The sequence below is a fragment of the Balaenoptera acutorostrata genome, chromosome 4 (genome assembly GCF_949987535.1).
Source record: "Balaenoptera acutorostrata chromosome 4, mBalAcu1.1, whole genome shotgun sequence".
NCBI classification, from domain to species: Eukaryota; Metazoa; Chordata; class Mammalia; order Artiodactyla; family Balaenopteridae; genus Balaenoptera; species Balaenoptera acutorostrata.
In genome coordinates this window covers 101704355-101716921 of record NC_080067.1, presented here as the reverse complement: position 1 = coordinate 101716921, position 12567 = coordinate 101704355, and the positions used below count along the sequence as shown (strand labels likewise).

General features: G+C 36.6%; 1 non-coding gene across 1 annotated transcript; it reads right to left on the bottom strand.

Annotated features, from left to right (window-relative positions):
* Window positions 1–11648: 11648 nt before the first annotated feature.
* LOC114236068 (small nucleolar RNA SNORA18) lies at window positions 11649–11778 on the bottom strand. Its single transcript, XR_003622106.2, has one exon. It is a non-coding gene; the product is annotated as a small nucleolar RNA SNORA18 (small nucleolar RNA).
* Window positions 11779–12567: the final 789 nt, after the last annotated feature.

Here is a 12567-nt window from a genome sequence, read left to right as displayed (position 1 = left end):
CCAGGATAGATCATATCTTGGGTCACAAATCAAGCCTTGGTAAATTTAAGAAAATTGAAATCGTATCAAGTATCTTTTCCGACCACAACGCTATGAGACTAGATATCAATTACAGGAAAAGATCTGTAAAAAATACAAACACATGGAGGCTACACAATACATTACTTAATAACGAAGTGATTACTGAAGAAATCAAAGGGGAAATCAAAAAATACCTAGAAACAAATGACAATGGAGACACGACGACCCAAAACCTATGGGACACAGCAAAAGCAGTGCTAAGAGGGAAGTTTATAGCAATACAAGCCTACCTCAAGAAACAGGCAACATCTCGAATAAACAACCTAACCTTGCACCTAAAGCAATTAGAGAAAGAAGAACAAAAAAACCCCAAAGCCAGCAGAAGGAAAGAAATTATAAAGATCAGGTCAGAAATAAATGAAAAAGAAATGAAGGAAACAATAGCAAAAATCAATGAAACTAAAAGCTGGTTCTTTGAGAAGATAAACAAAATTGATAGACCATTAGCCAGACTCATCAAGAGAAAAAGGGAGAAGACTCAGATCAATAGAATTAGAAATGAAAAAGGAGAAGTAACCACTGACACTGCAGAAATACAAAAGATCATGAGAGATTACTACAAGCAACTATATGCCAATAAAATGGACAACCTGGAAGAAATGGACAGATTCTTAGAAATGCACAAACTGCCGAGACTGAACCAGGAAGAAATAGAAAATATGAACAGACCAATCACAAGCACTGAAATTGAAACTGTGATTAAAAACCTTCCAACAAACAAAAGCCCAGGACCAGATGGCTTCACAGGCGAATTCTATCAAACATTTAGAGAAGAGCTAACACCTATCCTTCTCAAACTCTTCCAAAATATTGCAGAGGGAGGAACACTCCCCAACTCATTCTACGAGGCCACCATCACCCTGATACCAAAACCAGACAAAGATGTCACAAAGAAAGAAAACTACAGGCCAATATCACTGATGAACATAGATGCAAAAATCCTCAACAAAATACTAGCAAACAGAATCCAACAGCACATTAAAAGGATCATACACCATGATCAAGTGGGGTTTATCCCAGGAATGCAAGGATTCTTCAATATACGCAAATCAATCAATGTGATACACCATATTAACAAATTGAAGGAGAAAAACCATATGATCATCTCAATAGATGCAGAGAAAGCTTTTGACAAAATTCAACACCCATTTATGATAAAAGCCCTGCAGAAAGTAGGCACAGAGGGAACTTTCCTCAACATAATAAAGGCCATATATGACAAACCCACAGCCAACATTGTCCTCAATGGTGAAAAACTGAAACCATTTCCACTAAGATCAGGAACAAGACAAGGTTGCCCACTCTCACCACTATTATTCAACATAGTTCTGGAAGTCCTAGCCACAGCAATCAGAGAAGACAAAGAAATAAAAGGAATCCAAATCAGAAAAGAAGAAGTAAAGCTGTCACTATTTGCAGATGACATGATACTATACATAGAGAATCCTAAAGATGCTACCAGAAAACTCCTAGAGCTAATCAATGAATTTGGTAAAGTAGCAGGATACAAAATTAATGCACAGAAATCTCTTGCATTTCTATACACTAATGACGAAAAATCTGAAAGTGAAATTAAGAAAACACTCCCATTTACCATTGCAACAAAAAGAATAAAATATCTAGGAATAAACCTACCTAAGGAGACAAAAGACCTGTATGCAGAAAATTATAAGACACTGATGAAAGAAATTAAAGATGATACAAATAGATGGAGAGATATACCATGTTCCTGGATTGGAAGAATCAACATTGTGAAAATGTCTCTACTACCCAAAGCAATCTACAGATTCAATGCAATCCCTATCAAACTACCACTGGCATTTTTCACAGAACTAGAACAAAACATTTCACAATTTGTATGGAAACACAAAAGACCCCGAATAGCCAAAGCAATCTTGAGAACGAAAAATGGAGCTGGGGGAATCAGGCTCCCTGACTTCAGACTATATTACAAAGCTTCAGTAATCAAGACAGTTTGGTATTGGCACAAAAACAGAAATATAGATCAATGGAACAGGATAGAAAGCCCAGAGATAAACCCACACACATATGGTCAACTTATCTTTGATAAAGGAGGCAAGCATATACAGTGGAGAAAAGACAGCCTCTTCAATAAGTGGTGCTGGGAAAATTGGACAGGAACATGTAAAAGTATGAAACTAGAACACTCCATGACACCATGCACAAAAATAAACTCAAAATGGATTAAAGACCTAAGTGTAAGGGCAGACACTATCAAACTCTTAGAGGAAAACATAGGCAGAACACTCTATGACATACATCACAGCAAGATTCTTTTTGACCCAGCTCCCAGAGAAATGGAAATAAGAACACAAACAAATGGGACCTAATGAAACTGAAAAGCTTTTGCACAGCAAAGGAAACCATAAACAAGACCAAAAGACAACCCTCAGAATGGGAGAAAATATTTGCAAATGAAGCAACTGACAAAGGATTAATCTCCAAGATTTACAAGCAGCTCATGCAGCTCAATAACAAAAAAACGAACAACCCAATCCAAAAATGGGCAGAAGATCTAAATAGACATTTCTCCAAAGAAGATATACAGATGGCCTACAGACACATGAAAGAATGCTCAACATCATTAATCATTAGAGAAATGCAAATCAAAACTACAATGAGATATCATCTCACACCGGTCAGAATGGCCATCATCAAAAAATCTAGAAACAATAAATGCTGGAGAGGGTGTGGAGGAAAGGGAACACTCTTGCACTGTTGGTGGGAATGTAAATTGATACAGCCACTATGGAGAACAGTATGGAGGTTCCTTAAAAAACTACAAATAGAACTACCATACGACCCAGCAATCCCACTACTGGGCATATACCCTGAGAAAACCATAGGTCAAAAAGAGTCATGTACCAAAATGTTCATTGCAGCTCTATTTACAATAGCCAGGACATGGAAGCAACCTAAATGTCCATCGACAGATGAATGGATAAAGAAGATGTGGCACATATATACAATGGAATATTACTCAGCCATAAAAAGAAATGAAATGGAGGTATTTGTAATGAGGTGGATGGAGTTAGAGTCTGTCATACAGAGTGAAGTAAGTCAGAAAGAGAAAAACAAATACAGTATGCTAACACATATATATGGAATCTAAGGGAAAAAAAAAAAAAAAAAAGGCCATGAAGAACCTAGTGGCAAGACGGGAATAAAGACACAGACCTACTAGAGAATGGACTTGAGGATATGGGGAGGGGGTGGGGTGAGATGTGACAGGGTAAGAGAGTGTCATGGACATATATACACTACCAAATGTAAAATAGATAGCTAGTGGGAAGCAGCCGCATAGCACAGGGAGATCAGCTCGGTGCTTTGTGACCACCTAGAGGGGTGGGATGGGGAGGGTGGGAGGGAGGGAGATGCAAGAGGGAAGAGAAATGGGAACATATTGTATATGTATAACAGATTCACTTTGTTATAAAGCAGATGCTAACACACTATTGTAAGGCAATTATACTTCAATAAAGATGTTTGAAAAAAAAAAAAAAAAAGAAATGAAAGATATCTAAATTATAAGGGAAGAAGTAAAACTGTCACTATTTGCAGATAACATGATACTATGTATAGAAAACTCTAAAGACTCCACCAAAAAACTATTAGAACTAATACAATAAGTGAAGTTGTAGGATATAATATTAATACACAGAAATCTGTTGCATTTATATACACTAATAATGAACTATCAAAAAGAGAATTCAAGAAAACAATTCCATTTAAAATTGCATCAAAAGGAATAAAATACCTAGGAATAAATTTAACCAAGGAGATGAAAGACCTGTACACTGAAAACTTAAACACTCTTGAAAGGAACAGAAGAAGATACAAAGAAATGGAAAGATATTCTGTGCTCATGGATTGGAAGAATTAATATTGTTAAAATTTTCATATTGCCTAAAGCAGTCTACAGATTCAATGTAATCCCTATCAAAATCCCAGTAACATTTTGCACAGAAATAGAACAAAAAAATCCTAAAATTTATATGGAACCACAAAAGATCCCGAATAGCTAGAGCAATCCTGAGGGAAAAAAAAAAAAAAGGTAAAGGTCTCACACTTCCTGATTTCAAATTATTCTAAAAAACTATAGTAATCTATACAACATGGTATTAGCAAAAAAAAAAAAAAAAAAAAAAATAGACACTGAGATCAATGGAACAGAGTTGAGAGCCCAGAAATAAACCCATACGTATATGGGCAATTAATTTATAACAAAGGAGCAAAGAATGTACAATAGAGAAAAGATAGTCTCTTCAGTAAATAGTGTTGGGGAAAGCTAGACAGCCAGCCACATGCAAAAGAGTGAAACTAAAGCACTTTCACACCATACACAAAAATCAACTCAAAATTGCTTAAAGACTTGAATATAAGCCCCGGAACCATAAAATTCCTAGAAGAAAATATAGGCAGTGTGCTCTTTGACATCTTACCAATATCTTTCTGGATGTCTCCTCAGGCAAGGGAAACAAAAGGGAAAATAAACAAATGGGACTATATCAAACTAAAAAGCTTCTGCACGGCAAAGAAAACCATCAACAAAATGAAAAGACAACCTAATGAATGGGAGAATATATTTGCAAATGGTATATCTGATAGAGGTTAATATCCAAAATATGTGAATAACTCATGTAACTCAAAAACAAAAAGAACAATTTGATTTAAAAAAAAAACTGGCAGAGGATTTGAATATAGATGGCCAACAGGCATAGGAAAAGATGTTTGACATCACTAATTATTAGGAAAATTCAAATCAAAACCATAGTGAGATATCACCTCATGTCTGTTAGAATGGCTATTACCAATAAGGCAAGAAATAACAAGTACTGGAGAGGGTATGGAGACAAGGAAACTCTGATACACTGTTGATGGGAATGTAAATGTAAATGTAAATTGGTACAGAAACTATGGAAAACAGTATGGAGATTCCCCCCAAAATTAAGACTAGAACTATCACATGATCCAGCTATTTTACTTCTGGGTACTTATCTGAAGACTATGAAAACACTAATTTGAAAAGATATGTGCACCCCTAAGTTTATTGCAACAGTATTTACAATAGCCAAGATATGAAAACAACCTAAGTGTGCATCAGTGGATGAATGGATAAAGAAGATGTGGTATGTTATAAACCAATGTTACCTCAATTTAAAAAAAAAAAAGAAAAAGAGTCAGTGTCTCAAGTCAAAGTTAAAGAGATTTAGGGAAAGAAAGAGAAGTATGTGGTCTCAAAAACAAAAGTCTGAAGGACATAAAGAAGACTAGCAGATTTTACCTGGAGTGTAGCTCCCTGTTCTGTTGGGAAAATATCTGTGATTGAGTGATGAGGATGAAGATTCCCTACTAATAATCAGACTGATTCAAGAAAGAGCTCGTGGAGAGACATGTGAAAATGGTAGAAAAAATAATTTTGTGTCTTGAAGCATATTCAAAATTCTCATCTTGGGATAAATTGGAATTTTAAAGTTTTTCTGAAAATAGAGTTTTAAATATTTGTATTTATTTAGATATTTGTCTCATTCACATTCTCAAGACTGATGTTGTCCCTTACAAGCTATTTTCCACCTTAAATAATTTCCATTATCTTCCATACACCTTGAAAACATTTTAAAAATAAATTTTACCAGAAAAGTTATTTTATTTTCTAAAGTGTGGAGAAATTTATAATGCATTGCCTTTACATATGAACACTTCCTAAAGTTAAACTCTACTTTGGGGAAAAACAATTGCCTAAGAAGGCTGTTAAAATTTTAGGCCAACTTTGATCAACAATTTATGCCTGAGTTATGCTGCCTAGTGATAGAAGATCAAGAGTAAGTTTTCTTAAAATACCAGCTACGATTTCAGAAGACTGTCAGTCTCATCATGTTTGTATTATGGGAAGGAATCCTAAATGCAACAGAAATAAAAAAAGAAAATAGTCAGGAGCCATATGGAATTTTACCATTTGCTGCCAAGAAATTGTCTTCCGTTTTAAAAAGCCAAAGACATCCAAGATGTATAGAGGAAAATAATTATACATGCAATGATGCATTTGATTGAGTGGCATTGATTGGAAAGATGGAATGAGATGTTTGTTTTTAAGAAATTTTTTAATGTACTGGTTGTGAATTGAGTGATCCCAAATGAATTTTCTGATCATAATATTTTTATTTACTTTTGGTTAGCTTCAGATTTCCATTCATAAGCACACTTTAAGTTGGCCCTTTACTTGTTAACTTCTACAGGATTGTGTGCATGAGTGTGGGGGTGGAAGGGGAGTTTTTTGGTTAAACTAGAGAAAGCAGAGTGATATACTTTGTAAGATATTTAAAACATATATGAAATTAAGATGAAATAACTTGGCCCAAGTAACTCATGTTGGTTTGAAATCACAGAATGAAACTGAGTATTAGAATCAAATAACTTTGAGTCTTATTAAATTGCATTTGCCAACTCCTGACATGAAAATTATAGATTGAGGAACAGAGGAACAAATGGCTCATAGCTCCATGTGAGACGGTGGTGTTCATAGTGTAGTAGGCTTAGAAGAAGGGATCTCTGGGCAAGAGGTCTCAGTTTTAGCTCTGAGGAGGGTACATCTTTTTATGTTAGAAAATGGAGGCTGAAAAGAAGTCATTGAACAAACACACAGTTTTCCTCAGAAACGGAAGACCTGATTAGCTGTGGTCTGACTTAGTTCATCTCTCTGTTTGTTGTATGTGGTTGCTGTGTTTTTATTTGTATTGAGGTATAATACACCTATAGAAAAGTACACCTGTCATAATCACACATAATTCAGGTTGGAGGTTGCCGTATGAAGGGTGCATGGGTCTATGGAGAAGTAAGAGAAGGTCTTAGTGTAGGGAAGTCTGGCCATGCTTTTAAGAAATAGAACTAGACAACTCATAAATGCATAGTAGAGAAAAAAGAAACACAATTTTAACCTTATATGGCAGCCTATATTTTTGGTTTGGAAGCTTAAATTCTTTTATCAGCTGGTTATGGCCATCAGTGCTGCTGTGGCCCTTCTGATATCACTCTGACTTTCATAGGTTTTTGGGAATTTACCACACTCATTTTGATGGCATTTTTCTTCTCCATAGTGAGGGGTCCTTGTTTTTCCTCCTGTCATCAAACAGATTAAGGATGGGCACTCTCCCCATCTATCTATTCATTCTTTCTTTGGAGCCTAGTATAGGACCTCATTCTTTGTTTCTTATAAATAAAGGTCCTTGTGCAAAACTCTTTTATTTAGCTCACCCTTTCAGTTTCTCACGGCTTCTCAGGGGTAGTTTGTCTTAAGATACCTTGAGCAATGTTGTATAATTCAGCATCCCAGACCATCTTTTGCAACGTGCAGTTGCAGATGACCCCACATGGTATGGGGCACCTGGTTGTTCTCTTACCTTAGGATGAGCTCCCGGCCCATCAGGTTAGAGCTTCTAGGAGTGAACATGGGGTAGATTAGCTCTCTGTGGTACCCTTGGGAAGACCTTCTACTACATCCATGGAAGAAAGCAATGTTAAAAATGATTGAGGTATAGGTTTGCTGTGCTGATCTTTCCCAAGTCAACTTCTCATTTTCTCTCTCTCCCCCAGTTAATGGGTATATGAATGAATGTGTATGTTTGTGTGGGTGACTCACACATTTTAATGTAGAACTTTATAGAAATGAATTTCAGTGAGTCTTTTTCTTTTTTATACACAAGACCACATCAATGAAAAAGAAACACTCTTGAGCTGTTGACTGGCTTTCACCACTTATTATGTGAGAAAGGAAATGTCAGTAACTTAAAAGAAATTTTAAGATCAATGTGTTTGAGCTTTTCTGATTTTAAAATCCTTTACAGAAACTTGTCAAAAAGGTTATATAATGGAAACAGGGAGGCAGAAACTTCTCAGGGCACTGGGAATTTTCTTTGTTTCCCCTGAGAGCAAAAGGTAGAGAAGTGGAGCCTTATTCTGGGGAGAACGAACCCCCACCCCCAGCACGAGTGTCAGTGTCCATTAGTTATGTGCAGTTATTGCTTTTTAGGAACTACTGCTCTGATTTACAGGGGAACAAAGATTGGGCTACACCATGTATTCACAAGAGCCATGGTGAAATAATTGGTGAAGTAAAGGTGGTAAATGAACCAATTGTTAGGGTAGTTCAGGCCTAAATGGACTTTCTGCTGAGGTGACCTGAAGTTGCCCTAATTCTTCCTTTGTTCCAGTTGTATAGATCGGTTTAGAAATGTGGTAGAAGGTTGACATGTCAGACTGTGACTTTATTCTGTCCCTGGAATAACCAAGGATGTTTTAGAAAATCAATTTGCGCTCCTCAGGAGGATTCCACTGAAGTATAGGAACATAGTCTTTTGGGGAAAAGTTCCTCTGAAGATGGACACGGTTTCATTTCTGTTTCATTAGCTCTTACTGCAGAGAAGATGATGGATAAACTTAGTTATTTGCTGCTTCTCTTATTAAGGGTTTTATCCATTTCTTTTCAACGTAGAAGAATATGGGAGCCTAAACGTGATTGCTGAGATTTGTCATTTTCAGTAGCTCAGCGTTCTCCCTGAAATAAACTAAAGGCATCTGCTTTCAACACTCATGTCTGTAAAACCACAAGTGAGAGGGAAATGTGTGAACTTTCAAGCCCCAGACAATGACGCATTTAAAAAGAATTGTTGCTATGACTGTGGAAATATTTTCCTCCCAATTGCTGTTTATGCATTTTGTGTGTGTGTATATATGTTTGCTCAGATGTATGTCACCTACTCAAGAATTCTGAATTCAAGAATTTTGCATCAGAACTTATTACTCACTTGATTAGATTAAGATGTAGAATTGTTAGCATTTTTTTTAAAGCTGCAAGTTGTCTACGTGATTAATGTAAAATGAAAAATTTAGCCAAATATCCTGTTAACACAACACACACACACATTGTTTATAGAAATTAAAGCATGTATACTTCCATTTTTGTGAAAATTTTTTACCTTAAAGCAATTTTAAGAAAAATTGATCTCTACTTTGGCATTCTAAATCTGCTTTATAAAAAATTATGACTTTTTAAAAAAAGATGTGACACTCTTAATCAAAGTGAAATTAGATAAAATAAAGTAAAATTCAAAAGCACGCAACCTTTCTTTTCCTTTAGTGAAGCAGTGTCTGTGGTGGAAGTAGCCCTGGAATGAGTCTGAGGAGAGCAGTTCTGTGGAATGCAAGTGATGACTCTTAACCTTCTTTGGCCTTTGTTCCCTCTCCTGCAAAGCTAGAGCCATAGAGAACTATCTCTGGGTTCCCTCCCCCATCTGCTCCTCCAGGTCTAAACACTATTTCGCTTTCTCTGCTATGCACACACCACTATTTGACATTCCTTTGGGAATACTTGGGAATACTTTGGGAATACCCAATACTTGCAGTATGTAGCTCTGTTTTCAAATAGTATTCAGGAGAGAGAAAACTCCAAGGCGGCAGATCCGGCATTCTCAAATTTTAAAGCTCAACTGAGAAGAAAAGAATTCATTCAGAGAAGCATATAAGTTCCACTTGACTAAATCTTTGCACTTTCCACACATCTTCATTAGGGAAGGTGTGGACCCATCTCTAATGGCTGTGGTTGACAGTTTTGATTGTACAATATTTTGACTTGCACTTCAGAGTTCCCTCAATGTCTCCATCTATGTCCATGGGTAACTCTCAAAATACAACAGCTGTGCCATCTGTTTCAAATATTATTTCAGCCCTTGCTGTTTTGGGATAAATTTCATAAAGTATATTGCATACACACACATTTAATTGAACAAATGAGAAGGCTTTCCAGTTTAAAAAAGCTTCCTAAATGACAAGGAGTGTCCAATTTCCATTCAAATGGTTACTCCGGGGCTTTAAAATGTGTGAATTCATCTAACAGAGGCTGGTGGTGTACTTTGAGGCAGATGGCTTGATTCTGCGAAGAAAAAAAATTAAGTGGATTTTACTATCAATCTTTTTTTTTTTTTGGCAAAACACTGACATAATAAAGATGTATGTTACTGAGAATGTTTTTTAATAATGATTCTACCTTATGTTTTCCCCCAAGAATATGGCTAACTGACTAGGAAAATCTATTTAGAGATTTTATGTTTATCTATAGTGATCAGCTTAGGAAAAAAAAAGAAGCCCACTAACCAAATTGCTGAAATACAAAAGGAAAATAATGCTCTACAGCTTTCTAAAGGAGTCCAAGAGGAAAGGAATGCTCAAGTTTATCTGCTTTTTCTCCTGCTAACTAGTTGTGAAGTCAGTAAGTTGACTATTTTGAAGGAAGGAGAAGGGATTTCATTTCATGTAAGAGTGTCTTTAGAGAAGTATCTTCAATGGGTGTTACAGATGTTTTGTCCAAGACACTTTGCATATTTAATACCAGCAGTTTTAGAGGTAAGTCATTGGAATGATTGGGTGTACTCTCAAATTTAGACTCATGTTAGCAGGTGTCAAAATTATGTCAAAAGTTCTGTGCTCTAAAGGTCCTTTTAAATCTTGCCTGCCTTATGAACATTATAGTTTACCCCCGCCAAATCCACTCCACTTTTCTTCCATTTGTAGTTTGCAGAATTGCTGAGTTCTTGGTTAGTTCTTGATTAGTTAAAACCAATCATGTGTCTCATCCCTCTTGGAAATGATTGTTTAGCAGCCTAAGCCTAAGCCAATCAACCCATTGCTTTCTTTGGCATCAGTTATTGGTTTAGGACTAAGCATATGACTTAAGTTGTCCCAATTGGTCTGAAAGAAAAAACATTTCTTTGATAGCTTGGGAAAAGTGCTTTCTTCCTTCCAGTGGACATGGATAGGGAAGCATATAGCCTTTACTACTACTGACAACTTCTTGGAAACATAAAGAAAACTGATCTTAGGATTAAGTGAACAATGAAGATAGTAGGATGAAATGTAGGAAGAGCTTTGATAATATAACTGAGACTTTGAGTTGATCGCTCTAAAGTCCACTACGCCTCTGGACTTCCCCTTGTGTTATCCAGTGCTCATGGTTAGAATAGTTCTTATTGTTCATGCCAGTTGGAGGGAGTCTTTGTTTTTTAAGTGTAAAGGTTTTTTTTTTTTTTCTATGTGTAACATAGGCAAAATTATGTCAATAAAACGTTATTTTAAGAAATTTCACATGTGTGATTCCTTCCACAGCCAATCATGTTAGTTCCTCCAAACTTTGAGAAATAATCTTCAAGATAGACCTTTGAAATATAACTTTTGCTTAATCTATCATTGTCATGTCCATCCACAATTCTTTTAGTTGGACTTCTTTGATCTCCACTTGGGTATGGAACTACTTTAAAACAGTCCCCACCTGTAATCTTTGGGGTCTGTTTTCTTCAAGCAATGTACTTTAGAGCCATGTTCAGGATCAGAGTAGATGGATGTGCCTGGTTCTCAACTGCAGACACTCTCTAACCATGAATAAGTTCAAATTACATTCACTCCTAAGCAATCACATCCTAGAGTAGTACAGATCATTGGGATATGCCAATACCTAATATAAAAAAATTCTACTATTAGGTCTTTCATAGTTTCTGCAGCTCTGCCTTGTGGTTCTTTCCCATGGATCTAATATGTACTTCTGTGAGTAAATAGAACCACATGTTTACTCTGTGAGGTGTTTCCAATGATGTGGGTCTTCAGCTAAGCCCTTTGGGGATAGACTTCAGCTGGAGTAAGGTTTTTTGATACTTGCAGCTAAAATCATCCTAACAGATACACCTGAGGATGTGGCTCAATTGTGCATGTCATGAGACTGTTTCCCAGTCATGGGTGGCAGGTCTTATTTCTCTGCTCTGATACTACTGTATTGTTTTTGATATGAAGGGTATTTACTGGAGGCAAATAATGCTATAAAAAATTATTTATTTAATGGGGGTATTGGAGTTACTATGTAGTAGAGCCTAAAACATCCACATAATCTTTGATTGATTGAAGGTGGTTATTTCCTCACTAAGCCAGTGGTTCTCAAGTAGTCCCCCAAAGTCCTGATGCCTGGTTTCCTCCCCAACATGCTTAGAAACTGTCACTCTTCTCCTCACAACAAGAAACAATCTGAAGAAACTGGAAATCAATAACTCTTCTTAGATCCATCGGAGAATTGAAGTGACAGGGCAAATTGCCGCCTAGAAAACTGGAGAGACAAATGAATACAGAGAATCACAGCTCAGCAGGAGCACAAGCCTGTTGGAGCCAGTTGCAGGTAGAAACACCTACATGGTAACTGATAAACTTCTAGAGGCTGATTGTGCACAAGCTTGAAAGTTAAAAACTCCCTGGGACCCAGTCTTAGGGGGAACCCTCACACTTTCATGACAAGTACCCGCAGGAACCCCACCAAGTTCTCACTGTGAAGATCAGAGAAAAACCCCTTTGTGCTCTGGGTAGGGCAAAAGTAAGGATTTTGAAAGGTGCCCAGAGTGTCCTCCACAGCAAAGTCTTACCCTCCAGAAAAACAGC